The following is a 12,876-nucleotide window of genomic DNA, read 5'->3' as shown; positions in this document are numbered from 1 at the left end:
ATAAAGCTCTGTGTCCTTCCTTCTGTCGGAGTCTATAACCCGTATTGCTGTCAAATATGTACAAGAAAGTACTTGACGGGTCTCCTTCGGCGCGTAAGTCAGCTATTAGCTGTCTTTGTAAGTAATGTGCGATTTCACATATACAATTGTAGCTCATTTACAACGTTTATTGCTGTTTAGTTTTTTTCTTAATCAATCTCAATTTCATTGCAAAACGTAAGCAATTATCACAAGCTAGCCTACATTGACTAGCGGTCGGTCCAGCTCCGGAAAGTCTATTTAACGCAGTCAAGGTTTATTAATTCAGAACATTGCAACTGATCACGTGTTTTCTTTTTTATGGAGTACCTCGCTTAACGTTCAATGTGCCAGTGCGAAATTCCATGTGTTTTCTCACAGAATATGTGCTTGTTTTCTGAATAGCAGTATAAAAAAACTTCATTTCAGTTTTTCGCGTGTAGTCCCGAGGGGTGGAGCCCTCAGTCCGGGGCCCCGTATGTTTCTGCTCTAGGCCTAACCTAGTCAATCAGTCTTCGCTGATCGTCCAGGGTGGTGCTGGAAAGACCGGCATATCACTATGAAAGAAAGGGATTGGGTGTACTGTATTCTAGGTAGACCGGGTGGTTCGGGGCGTTCCCATGGGGATGGTGCATTCGGGGCATTTCCTTGTACAATGGTACAAGCTGGGATGCCCTCCACAGAAGCGTATCGGTCAGGATACTGTGCAGGGTAAAAAGTGTGGTGAAATGCAAGGTTGGGGAACGCATTAGTTTGGAGCTTGTGCCGAGCATTATATTTTCCCTATTCCTACTGTATTTCCCGTAAAATCTTATACCGAAACGTAGAGGATTATTGTATATAATGGTATACAACGTTACAGTATAGGATATATGAAATTGACGAGTTATAGAATACGTGTGTCGCTCGGTCTATTCCCACCTTAGACAGACATTTCTTTATAATTCGAAGAAATGTTGTTGTAAGCATCAGTTGAGTGATCGAAGCTAGCGAACAAACAATAATGTTGCAATAATTATTGAAAATTCGAACAAAGTGATGGAATATGGGCTTCAAGGGTGCCGTCAGAAGTCAGAAGCCCGGAGCCACGGCACATACGGCAGTCACTGCAGAGTTGCGCTAGCTTAAGATTTCCTTTTTTTGTAATGCAGTACTGAAGTCTGTGATGAAACGCTTGTTTCAATTGCTTTTTATATCGCCATTAAGACACTGCTCAGTGCTACTCTATGATGGGACAAGCGCTTTATATCACCATTACGGCACTGCTCAGTGCTACTTTGTGATGAGACAAGCGCTCTCAGCACAGCAACAACGCTTGGGCTTATATGGGAGCACAACGGGAAGAGAGAGTTATGAGGAGGAGGAGGGTAGCGAGCCATTCATGAATCGCCGAGACGTTTGGGCCAGCTGCAGCCGTGGAGGAGAAAAGTCAAAGAAAGGAAACTGGCGAGGCAACGCCCGAAAAATAAAAAAAGCAGCGAGGCGGACGGCAACGGTCCCAAAAATAGAGCGCCCGCACTCCGCGACCCCTAACAGAGCGAGAACCATGCCAGCCAGTTGACGCTTCTTTCCTAGGCTACGCGAGAGATAAAGCGTCAACTCGGCGTCGCCATTCACAGATACGACGCGATGGACTTGGAGTATAGTATATGCGCTCGTGTTCTGGAACCGAAATAAAGCCCTGCTTTAATAAAGTTCGTCTTCGCGCTCCGTAAGTGGTCAGCGCATCAATGCGCCCACGTACCGTGTGGCTCTGAAGAACCATCATAAACGAGGCATAATAAGGGTGAGAAAGGAATCGTTGCGTTATGCCGGCCCAGTATTAAATATACGTGGCGTTCAAGTGATTTGCTCAAGTGAAGTTGCATGCCACCGTACAAGTCGTACTCTCGTGTAGAAAAAGAGAAAGAGAAACGGAAAGAGTGGTAATGAGTTAAGGACAGCGAGTTTGGGACTTGTCCACTTTGCTGCCGTCAGTATATGGATGGGGGAAAAGATGAGGTGATAGAGAAAGAAGACGATAATAGCTTAATTAAGTTTAGCACATAGGCTGAACGTGGCACTCAAATTTTGCTTAGGGGAAGTTCCGGGCCCGTATTCACAAAAACACCTTACGCTAGAAATGTTCATGGGATAAAATTTCAGCAAATCCTTCCATTGAACATATCATTAGTGAAGGAGGCCGGCCAATCGATAACAGCACTTAGGAAACAAAAGCTTTGTGAAGTCGGTCCCTAAAGAACGCGTGTGTCTTTCTGGGCTGCTCAGGGTCGAAGCTATATGCGTTGTGCTCTTTACGCTGCAAAAGGCCGATCGTTTTGTTAGCTTTTGGCACATCGACAGTATGAGGTCGTCAGTCCAAGCGGGAACAGTTGCATGCGACTCTTTTAAACCTCGACGATCTACAGTGTGTCCGTCTCCTGCCACTTGGACGCACGTTCCGTGCCCTGCGGCAGGACCGCAGGGTGCGAGACGTGCATACAAGTGACAGGCATGCAACTGTTCCCGCTTCGAAGGACGATCTCATACTTCCCAGTGTGCCACGGGCTAACTAAACGATCGCTTGTAGTTTACAATAACAGGCCAACACTCTAAGTACGACTATTCGGTCAGTAAAGCAGCCTCATACATTTTCGACATCTTACATGATTCTCGTGAGAAAAAAAACAGTAAAACGAAACATGAAAGGGCTTGTAACGTCCGTGCAGTTGGCAGTGGCTGTGTATTCTTACAAGGACTGCTACATATAGTCAAAAGTGACGTCCCATCTCTTCCATACAAGGAAAAATTGAAGTCTATCCGCATGCTTATTGGGGAATAGTCTTCGTCCGCACGAAGCTCACTTCCCCAGCTTCCCGAGCACACAGCTTATGTAAGTTGTCAAGCGTGGCGGAATTACAAGGGAAGCGCGACGTGATCAATCAAGTCGAGGGTATACGCCGCACGAGAAAGGCTGACTGTGTGACGATCACGCTTGGATGATGAACCGTCTGTGGTCCGGCTTTCGGCAAGTCCTTTTTGGCGGAAGATTAATAGACGTCATTAAGACGAGAGCAAACACAAGCAAAAAAGGGGAGACGGAACTCTACCCTTGCTCCACCCTTGCTTCCCAGAAAACCGCACTTCGCACGCCGTTGGTATACACAGAAACCCTTTCCCCGGGGAGGGTTCACACAATGGACCGACTGCTATAGGACCTTGGAACACCGAGTGGCCGCCGGACCGGCAGACGGTGATGGCGGAAACGTCGGTGGCGGTACTGGCTCTCTGGGTTCGCATCCGGTACTCTCTGGGTCTTTTCGGGAGGGAAGGGGGTTTGTCCAGCAGTGCTTCGGCAAAAGCAGTCGCGCGTGGCTTCGCTGATCAAACCGTTCGTTACTCGACTCTTGGGTAGGCATCTCTCCATTCATATTCAACCTCTTGTCGCAATGCTGGCAGTTTGGACGCCGCTGCTTCGTAGAGCTTGCTCCCAGAGTGTCCAGTTCCTCTCGGCGCGTACGCGGGGAGAGAAGAAGCACTTTCCCCTTTTTCCCACATCGTCCCCACAGCGCAAACGTTTTTTCCCCACATGCCACTTGCCCTCACTCTCTGCACTGCGGTTTCCGAGGATCGGCGTGGTGAAAAACAAGGAGCACTCGGCTCGGCAGCACCATTCATGCAACGTTCGCAGCGTCTGTACGCGCGACAGCTGCCAAGTGGAGGGCCGCTGAAGAATGAGAAATCACTTTGTCCGTGGCGCACGCAAATGACAGAAGAATGGGCTGCAGTCCGAACTCTCTCCCTCTGCCCCCTTTTTCATTCTTCCGACCCCTCGTTGACAAATGAATTCCCGCCCGGTCCAAATGGCCAGCGCGAAAGCCAGAAAGGCGCCCGAGGGCCCCTAGAGCTCGGTCCAATCCACGGAGTGGTCAAGCAGACCCAGCCAGCGTACTCTGTCGGTCCGCCGCTGTCGTGCCACCAATCGGCCAGTGGGGGACGCAGCGGCCGCTCATCAAGACTAAAGAGCGGGCGGATCGCGCATCCCCTCCCCCCCTTGTCTTATTCTTGCAGGTCCTTGCGTCAGGCAGGTGAGCTTGGCGACCCATTGTGTCAGGCGTTTGCGCGACCTGTTCGCTGTAGGAAGGGGTTGGCTGCAGGCCGAAAGAGAGGAGGGTTGTAGGCAGGCCGCGTTGCGTGAACACAATGGCCGTCCCGACGGAAAGAGAAAGGCCGCCGTGGCACGATCACGGTACCGGCATGCACGTCCGGACTTGCCTGGCCTACCACTACGACCTGACTTCTGAAATGACGGGGCTACGCGCGCGGTCATATCTCACGGCTTTCATATTTCAATGGTAGATCGTCAGGGTTGAGTGAACTGTCGTGTGCGTCATCGGAATGTTCCTTTGCGCTCGGAAACAAGAGGCTCTCCTTCTACGCTCGACCGGCGCCAGAGAATACGCGAGTGAAACAAAGACGCGGTGACAAAGGAACAGTTCCATATACTGCGTGGTCTCTGCAACTGTCCGCCAACCGTATGGAAACAACTATTCCTATGACTGAACTGTCACGTTTCAGTGATGCATGGTTGAACATGAAATTAATTATGGAGTTTGAAGCCATCAACGGGTAAAGTGCGCGCAGCACTCTTACTATACTTGTATGGTCCAAATGGTGACCTGCTGTGTAGAAATGCAAAATTTCCGGTAATTTTGAGCAATCGAAAAAAGCTGTTTTTAACGTTTTTTTGTGAAATTTACTAAAAATGGAATATAACTAAGTACTTTAGCATAGGGTAATAGTTTATTGCTATATGGTAGTAGGTTATTGTCAACAGCTAAAAGCAATAACTTTCATTGTGTAAATAATACAATGAAATGCATTCTTTCGTTTCACAAACAAATACGGCGTTTATTAACAAATCAAATGCAGGCCAGAAGCATCACCGTTGATTGATATGTGGGCTTTAACGTCCCAAAACCACCATATGATCATGAGAGACGCCGTAGTGGAGGGTTCTGGAAATTTCTACCAGCTGGGGTTCTTTAACGTGCATCCAAATCTGAGCACACGGGCCTGTAACGTTTCCGCCTCCATCGGAAATGCAGCCGCCGCAGCCGGGATTCGAACCCGCGACCTGCGGGTCAGCAGCCGAGTACCTTAGCCCACCGAGGCGGGGCTGAAGCACCACCGTGAACTTATTTAGCTGTTTGTGAATGGGTGCAGCATCCTAGAATTGTTACGGCAGTTAGAATAACGAACCCAGAAATGTCTATTTCGTCGTGGCTTCGACTATGGAAACATTGATCAAGATAATAAAAAGATGAAGTTCAATCTCTTATTCAGAGTTAGTACTATTGGCTTCCTCTGTAGCACCCGGCTGCGGCGGCTGCATTTCTGATGGAGGCGGAAATGTTTTAGGCCAGTGTGCTCACATTTGGGTGCACGTTAAGGAACCCCAGGTGGTCAAAATTTCCGGAGCCCTCCACTATATGGCGTCTTTCATAATCATATGGTGGTTTTGAGGCGTTAAACCCCACATATCAATTAATAAATCATTCCTCTGTAGCATTCTTCGTAATGTTAAGATGTCGCATTCGGAAAAGCGTCAGTGCTTACAGACAGCGAGTCCCTGCTTTTCTGCCAACGGTCTCCCCGACCGTGAAGTGCATCCACACGTCGGAAATTGGCCCAACCATTGCAGAATCTGCTTGCACGCGGCTTCATAAGCAGACTTCCACCACAGGTCGCGGAAGTGTACGAGGGAAAGCCAAAACTGAACAATAACGGGTGTCAAAACATCCACCGCCAACATGACCACACTATAGACGACACCCGAACGACGAAGCCACATTATGGACTCAAGCTAAGCTGACGCTCGAGCCGACTTTATGTGATGTCATTGACGAGTGGTCAGCCGTCGTTTTGTGGTTTGGCATGACGTGCGACGTTTATGTTTCACCTTCAACGCTGGGTGTTGTCTAAGCTTTCTTTTTTTTTAAGTTTTACGCCACGAAAAATTTGGCCACTTTTTGAAAGAAAAACAGAAAAAAAATCACAGCATATCGACGGAGTGAATAATTATCAGTGGAGCGAAGCGTCCATCCGTCAGATGGCATCCGTGATTTTGTCCGTCCGTGCAGCCGCCTGTTTGTCGGTCTGTCTGTCTGTGTGTTCGCACGTGCGCGCCACCTTGGGGCTGCTTTCGCGGATTTTTGACATGCGTAGGCATGGTATGGGGAAAAATGTTACAATTTAGATATACAACGACCACTAAATGACCTTATCAATTTCATTACCTTCAAGATTTTGCGGAACCACTTCGCTAAATAGAGTTCTAACTTTATACTTTAACAATGAGCATGGGGCACGTTAATTAAAGAACCCCAGGTGGTCGAAATTTCCGGAGCCCTCCACTATGGAGTCTCTCATAATCACATGGTGGTTTTGGGACGTTAAAACCCACATGTCAATCAAATCAAAACAATGAGCATAAGTTCTGAACAACTCGAGAAAATATGGGAAAGCAGGTCCAGCCAACGAGAGTGACGTGGACACGCAAACGTGACGCATCGCAGTGTCACTGCACTGTATAGATGTTGCTCCTGTGACGGACGTCAGACCTGACTGACTCATCCTTATTCGAGATTTATGCGGTCAAGAGCACAAGGGGGGAGTGTCCCCCAGCACCTTGTTCGTATAATCAGCCGAGCCGGATGTGTTTGGCCAGGCTGTTCTGCGCGGAACCCAAATGGAAATTTAACGAGAACGACGATCGAGGCTCTGTGTAATCAGCTTCCGAGTCACGCATGGGTCACTACGAAGTTTTTGTTGTCTTTATTGTTATTGCCGGGTGCGGTCCAACACGCGCAGTCGTTCTTCCCTACCGACAATGCCCGAGTATACATGGACTCGCAGAAAAGTTCACTAGCCTCTTTCCTTTTGGGTGTCGTTTGTCATATCCACGGACAAAGAGATACAAATAAAATATCATACAACAACTTTTCGTACGGGGCAGTATACTCACCTGGACATAAATATCGTCCGCCTGTCCAGTTCTTCTTTGCTGCTGACACAAACATCAAGTGTGTATATGAACGTTAGCAAGGTATCGTTCGTTTCAGACGGAAGCTCTTACCCATATCTTAGTTGCATGCAGCGAATTCTGGCTTACTAATTTCCGCTCTTGTTTTCTTTTTGCATGTGTTTTCTTTCTCTTTTCTCACGTGACGATGCCAGCTGCCAGTCATGGGGCAAAATGCCCGATACTCAGAATGCCACCTTCGAAATTAAAGTTTCGAAATCGCTAAAGCTCGATTAAATGGCCGTTCGATTATTTCTCTTTCTTGTAAGTACAGTCGAACTATCTACACGAACTAGCCGAATGATTGTTCCAGTCGTGGCCTTTCGGCTTCACATCGACTTGCGGTGAAACGACAGCTGTTCTTTAATGAAAAAAAAAAAATATATGTATTGCAGACGGCGACTGCTGTGAGCTCCTCTCTGTATATTTCGAAACCGTTTCAGAGGTTGGCGTAATCGAAATTAGCTGCAACTAGAACTTTTCATACATGGCTGATGTCCAATCCCATTAGGTTGCTCTTGTTGTCACCGCATGCACAGTGATTCTAATAATGACAGCCGAAACTGTCTTCTAAAGATAATCTTTCAGCGGGAGCTTGCAACGGGCGAACGGTTGTGCGCATGTGCAGCAGCGCTTCACGGCCTTAAGTCTGCGTGCTTTACAAAAGCCCCAAAACTGTGAACAGCTTTACCGTTCACAGAATATGCATATATAGTATGCACGCATGTTGATTGATCGATATGTGGGGTTTAACGTCCCAAAACCACTCTATGATTATGAGAGACGCCGTAGTGGAGGGCTCCGGAAATTTCGACCACCTGGCGTTCTTTAACGTGCACCCAAATCTGAGTACACGGACCTACAACATTTCCGCATCCATCGGAAATGCAGCCGCCGTGGCCAGGATTCAATCCCGCGACCTGCGGGTCAGCAGCCGAGTACCTTAGCCACTAGACCACCGCGGCGGGGCCACACGCATATACGGTTCACAGTATATTCATATAGTATAAACGCTTAGTCAGCATATATGCCACACATTCATACAGCTGGTATAGATGGGGAAGACAGCAACCGTTAGAATATACCGAGTCCACTTGATAGTGACAAATTACTTGGGCTTGTTAAACACTGGTAACTCTCGGAAGTCGCACGACCAAGTTGGTCGCGAATGTAATCGCAGAAGCCTAATTCCAAGAGGTGCGCGATTTCTCCTGATTAATTACGGCCCCAAGTACGGCGATTTTTGATAAACTGCAAAGCCCAGCAAAGGCGTGAAATTCGACTGACCACGGTACCAAATAATAATAATAGTAATAATAATAATAATAATAATAATAATAATAATAATAATAATAATAATAATAATAATAATCCCTGGTATTGTTTTGCACGCTGCCTGGCATTGAAATTTGTAGCTATCGTTCTGTAATGGATATACAAAAAACAAAATGTTCATACGCAGTTTTATACTGTCTATGTTGAGAAGCTGCTTTGAAATTCCATGTTTTCTCAAATTTCGTGTTTTGCGAAACTGTTGATCCCAATTATATTTCGCAACTTATGTCGTCCTGCTTTCTACCTGAAGGCCTGCATCATCATCATCAGCAGAAGCATCCTGATTACGTCCTCTGCAGGACAAAGGCCTCTCCCATGTCCCGCCAGTCAACCCGGTATTGCGCTTTCTGCTGCCACGTTACGCCTGCGAACTTTTTAATCTCATCGGCCCACCTAGCTTTCTGTCTCTCCCTTCGTGCCAGCGGTTATCTTGCGTATACGTGCTTCTTGCCCGGTCCATGTCCAATTCCTCTTCTTGATTTCGACTATAATGTCCTTAACACGCGCTTGTTCCCTGACCTACTCTGCTGTCTCCTTGTCTCTTACGGTTGCACCTATCATTTTCCTCTGCATCACTCGCTGCGTCGTCCTCAATTTAAGCTGAACCCTTTTTTTGCAAGCCTCCAGGTTTCTGCTCCGCAGGTAAAGATGCAGCAGTCATGTATACCTTTCTCCCGCATGCAATGCCTGCATATTAGTCACTAAAACCAGCAAATCGCTTTGTACGCGGCGTTTGAACTTGTCAAAGGTTCGTACTTTAAAGTGCGTTCACTCGTTTTCTTGTTTTCCAAAGTCTGAAAGCGACGCGCAGAAAAGAGCAAGGGGATGATTTATAGTGCACGGTGAACAAACAGTAAAAGGAGCGATGACTAAGAAGCGAGAGAAAAACAAGAGCATGCCAGTATACTCGCAGGGCTTCTCGGCGCACGCAGACAACAAAAGAACGATGGTGAACATCTATTACGGATTTGTCATATTGATAAACTTCTTCCCACAGTTTTTTCTAGCTAACCTACAAAGAAGACTATCAATGTGAACACTCACAACACTAGTATAACTTGAATTTGGACGAGTCTGCAACTAAGCCAGGCTAACTTGCCTTTGTGTCTGTTCTCAGTCACCCGTTTTACACGCAGAATGCACCCTATGTTTGACTTGTAGTAAAGTTTGACTTGTAGTAAGTTTGACTTGTTGTAAGTTTGACGCTCAGGAAGGGTTGGCCAAACATGTTGGTGTGCGACGTAGCAACCTGAAACCAGCAGGCATGTCATGTATGGTCGCAGTGCCAAGCTCACATGATAATCGATAGCGAAATATAAATAAATGTCCTTGTATCCAACTTTTTAAACGAGGAGACACGTACGCCAGTGCAGTCCCCTTGTCGAAAAGTCGAGACGCTTCTCAATGCCTCGTTACCAATCAGCTCCAAAGTCATCTTTCTTATTTGCACTACACGCTCCATGTTCTGTCTTCCTTGCAGCCAATGACTCGTGTAAGCTTACCAATAAGAGCGTGGGTAGCAAACAGCTCACTGCTTCAATCTACCGCATTTTGCGCATCTAACTCAAGCATTGCGTTGTTATAAGACTGTATATGTAAAACAGCTACCCATTTTCCCGCTGAAGAAATCTCCTGCATAGCACTCTATGCTCAATGCAACAGCCAATGACGACCGCGTATTTGTGCTTTTGGAGTCGTCTTTTATAAGCGTGCTATTTTTAACGCGTGCATTTTGTCATGACAAAAACGCTTATAAGCCAGTGCACACTGATGATATATACTTCCGAAAGTTTATTGTAGTTATGTTCGCGGTAATAATTTTTACAAATTCGTTGTTTGCGGATGAAATGAATGTTTCAGTAGCACATTTTTTACCTGCTGCTGAAGTTACGTCGCGGACTTCGCTTGTCCGCGATGCCATATTGACGGCACTTGTTATAATGTCCAAACTTTCGCTGTTTGTGAAGTCAGTGTGCAGTCTATTTTTGCCAGTAAAAAATGTATGAAGGCTCAAACAGACGCACTGTCGAAAATCAGACATTACGACGAACTTGCAAGGAAACTTCGACACGGCGTCATGAACCACCAGTCTTTCGTTATCATTGTGCCTTCTTTTGCCTAAACCGATAGTCGCATGCACAGACAAGATAACCTATGAGAGCGCTCCTTAAAACGCGCGGTAATAATTGAAAATTATCGGGCACGTATTTCATCGGATGAAAGTAAGGCGTGATAGAAGCGAAGCCGGACGCCAATGCTTTTGCAAGGCTTGGAAGCAGCTACGATTGAATAAATGGACACAATGCGACAACGCGAAAAGGGAAAATTTGCCCCCTAGACTCGCTCGTTTTGTCGAGTTGCATTCCTGCGACATGACAGATTACATAATGCGGAACCGGAAACAGTCGTGGTTGATTCTTCCGCATTAGCAACCCGAAAGTAAAACGTCTTCTTCACGATGGCTGTAACTATCCCGTGAGAGCTGACCCAAGGAAAGCGGTGTGACAGTAAGAAGAGCGTGTGTTATTGTACGCCAGACTTGCGCTAAGGTCGCCTACTTGCAGCATGTTATTAAAACGCCACTGCCATACTAGATAAAAAAAAGTGCCGCCATATCCACGAAGTGAATGATGATGAGTGGGCGAAGCTCCGGAGGTAAACCTGGTAAACCATGAATCTTCCGTACCTTTTGCCCACTCGATTTTATTACAATGCTCCCCCTAGCGTACGTCGCCGCACTAAATCGAACGATTGCCTTTCACCAATGATGACACGTGCCGTATGTGACATTATTCCTATTTTATAACATCTCGCATCTTTCATCATCAACTACAAGTACCGCCGTCTAGTTTATAACATCTTGCATCTCTTCATCATCAGCTACAAGTCCCGCCATCTAGTGAACACTGAAAGAACTAAACGAGAGGTGGCTACATGCAGGAGACGGTGCCGCCATCTAGTGAACACTGCAAGAACTGAACGAGAGGAGGCGACATACAGGAGACGGTACCGCCATCTAGTGGACACTGCAAGAACTAAACGAGAGGTGGCTACATACAGGGGACGCACAGCCCACGCCTTAAGGAGCTTCGCCCCTAAAACGCAACACGCGCTGCCCTCTTGGCCGGCCACGATTTCGCGCGTGGCGAGCGTAAGCGGGGAACGCGCACTTACATCCAGGTGAAGCAATCGCGTTGCTCTATGCATTGCAGAACTAGCTTTGGAATGGGTAGATGCTATTACCCACGCCGACGCTTTGGGTAAGGTCTCGCCACCTGGCAGTGTGCTATAGGCACCGGGCAATGCAGTTTACGTGATCTGATGGTAGCGCCAGAACACACAGCCTAGCGGGTATACGCGCAGCAAAACCGAGTCTTCCTATGCGTAGTTCAGCGAGTAGACGCAGCAAAACCGAACTTGCAGGTGCATATCATTTTCTTTTTTAGTTGCGAGTAAGCGGTCACGGCTGATAATGTAAGCGCCCAGGAAGCGTTCTTTGCAAACATGCCATCTAGGGACCTTAGTCCAAAGTAAGGTCCCTAGATGAAACAAGTTTCCAAGGTAGCGACACCCTCCCTTTTCCTCCTCGCTTATTTGCCTGAAGCGCCCCCTAGAAGGTTTAAAACTCATCCAAAAGCGAATGTTTGGGTTCTGTTGCTACGGTGAATAGATGTAAATGAAACAAAATGGAACGAAATAAGACGTAGAATAAACAGTTACCTTTATGAACATAAACGGCACAACACAAGAGCAAGCGGGATGTGCGTTACTCAACCGGCAACGTTGGGCAGTTCTATACTTTACACCACTAGCCATGGCGTCTCGCGTAGTACATTTTAGTTCCACGGCCTCGGTATTTCGTCCAGTTCTAACTAGTCCACTTCTCCGATTGTGTTTTGTTCGTGCTGTGACACAGTGAACGTGCTTCTTGCTGGATCCTGTAAGTGGCCACAGGGCGTGACGTTGTGACGATTGATTACAACCGGCTTGTGCACACGCAAGGAAAAAAACTACGACCACACTGGTACGAACACTCGTCCAGCAGCACTGTGATGACGTTTTTTTTTTTTTAAATGTGTCCATTTGGACAATCGTGATGCCAAGTGATTCTGATGCGGTGCTGGGAACTTCCTGAAAAGTGGGAGTTCTACTGGTGAGGTGTCTCGAAGCAGCGCGTTTCGGCTCAAGCGGGAACTGGTCAAGAGTGTGAAATGTTTCTGAAGGTGCGTTGATTACAACCTACAGCTGTTCTGTATACGTGCATACCCACATGTATTTGTACCAACTGGCATGCACTAGACACGCATTAGACGCGCGTCTGGCGTTTCAATAAAAACCGACAAGTGAACTCGCTTCGCAGATCCGCGCGTCACCCCCGGAAAATCTTTTCAGGCCTGCGCCCAGCAATCTGACGCCATTTCCGGCCGGCCGACTCTCGGGGAGCAGCGGCAGCGAGCGCA

Source organism: Rhipicephalus microplus, chromosome 1, assembly GCF_043290135.1.
Source record: "Rhipicephalus microplus isolate Deutch F79 chromosome 1, USDA_Rmic, whole genome shotgun sequence".
NCBI lineage: Eukaryota > Metazoa > Arthropoda > Arachnida > Ixodida > Ixodidae > Rhipicephalus > Rhipicephalus microplus.
This window is presented reverse-complemented; position numbering follows the sequence as displayed.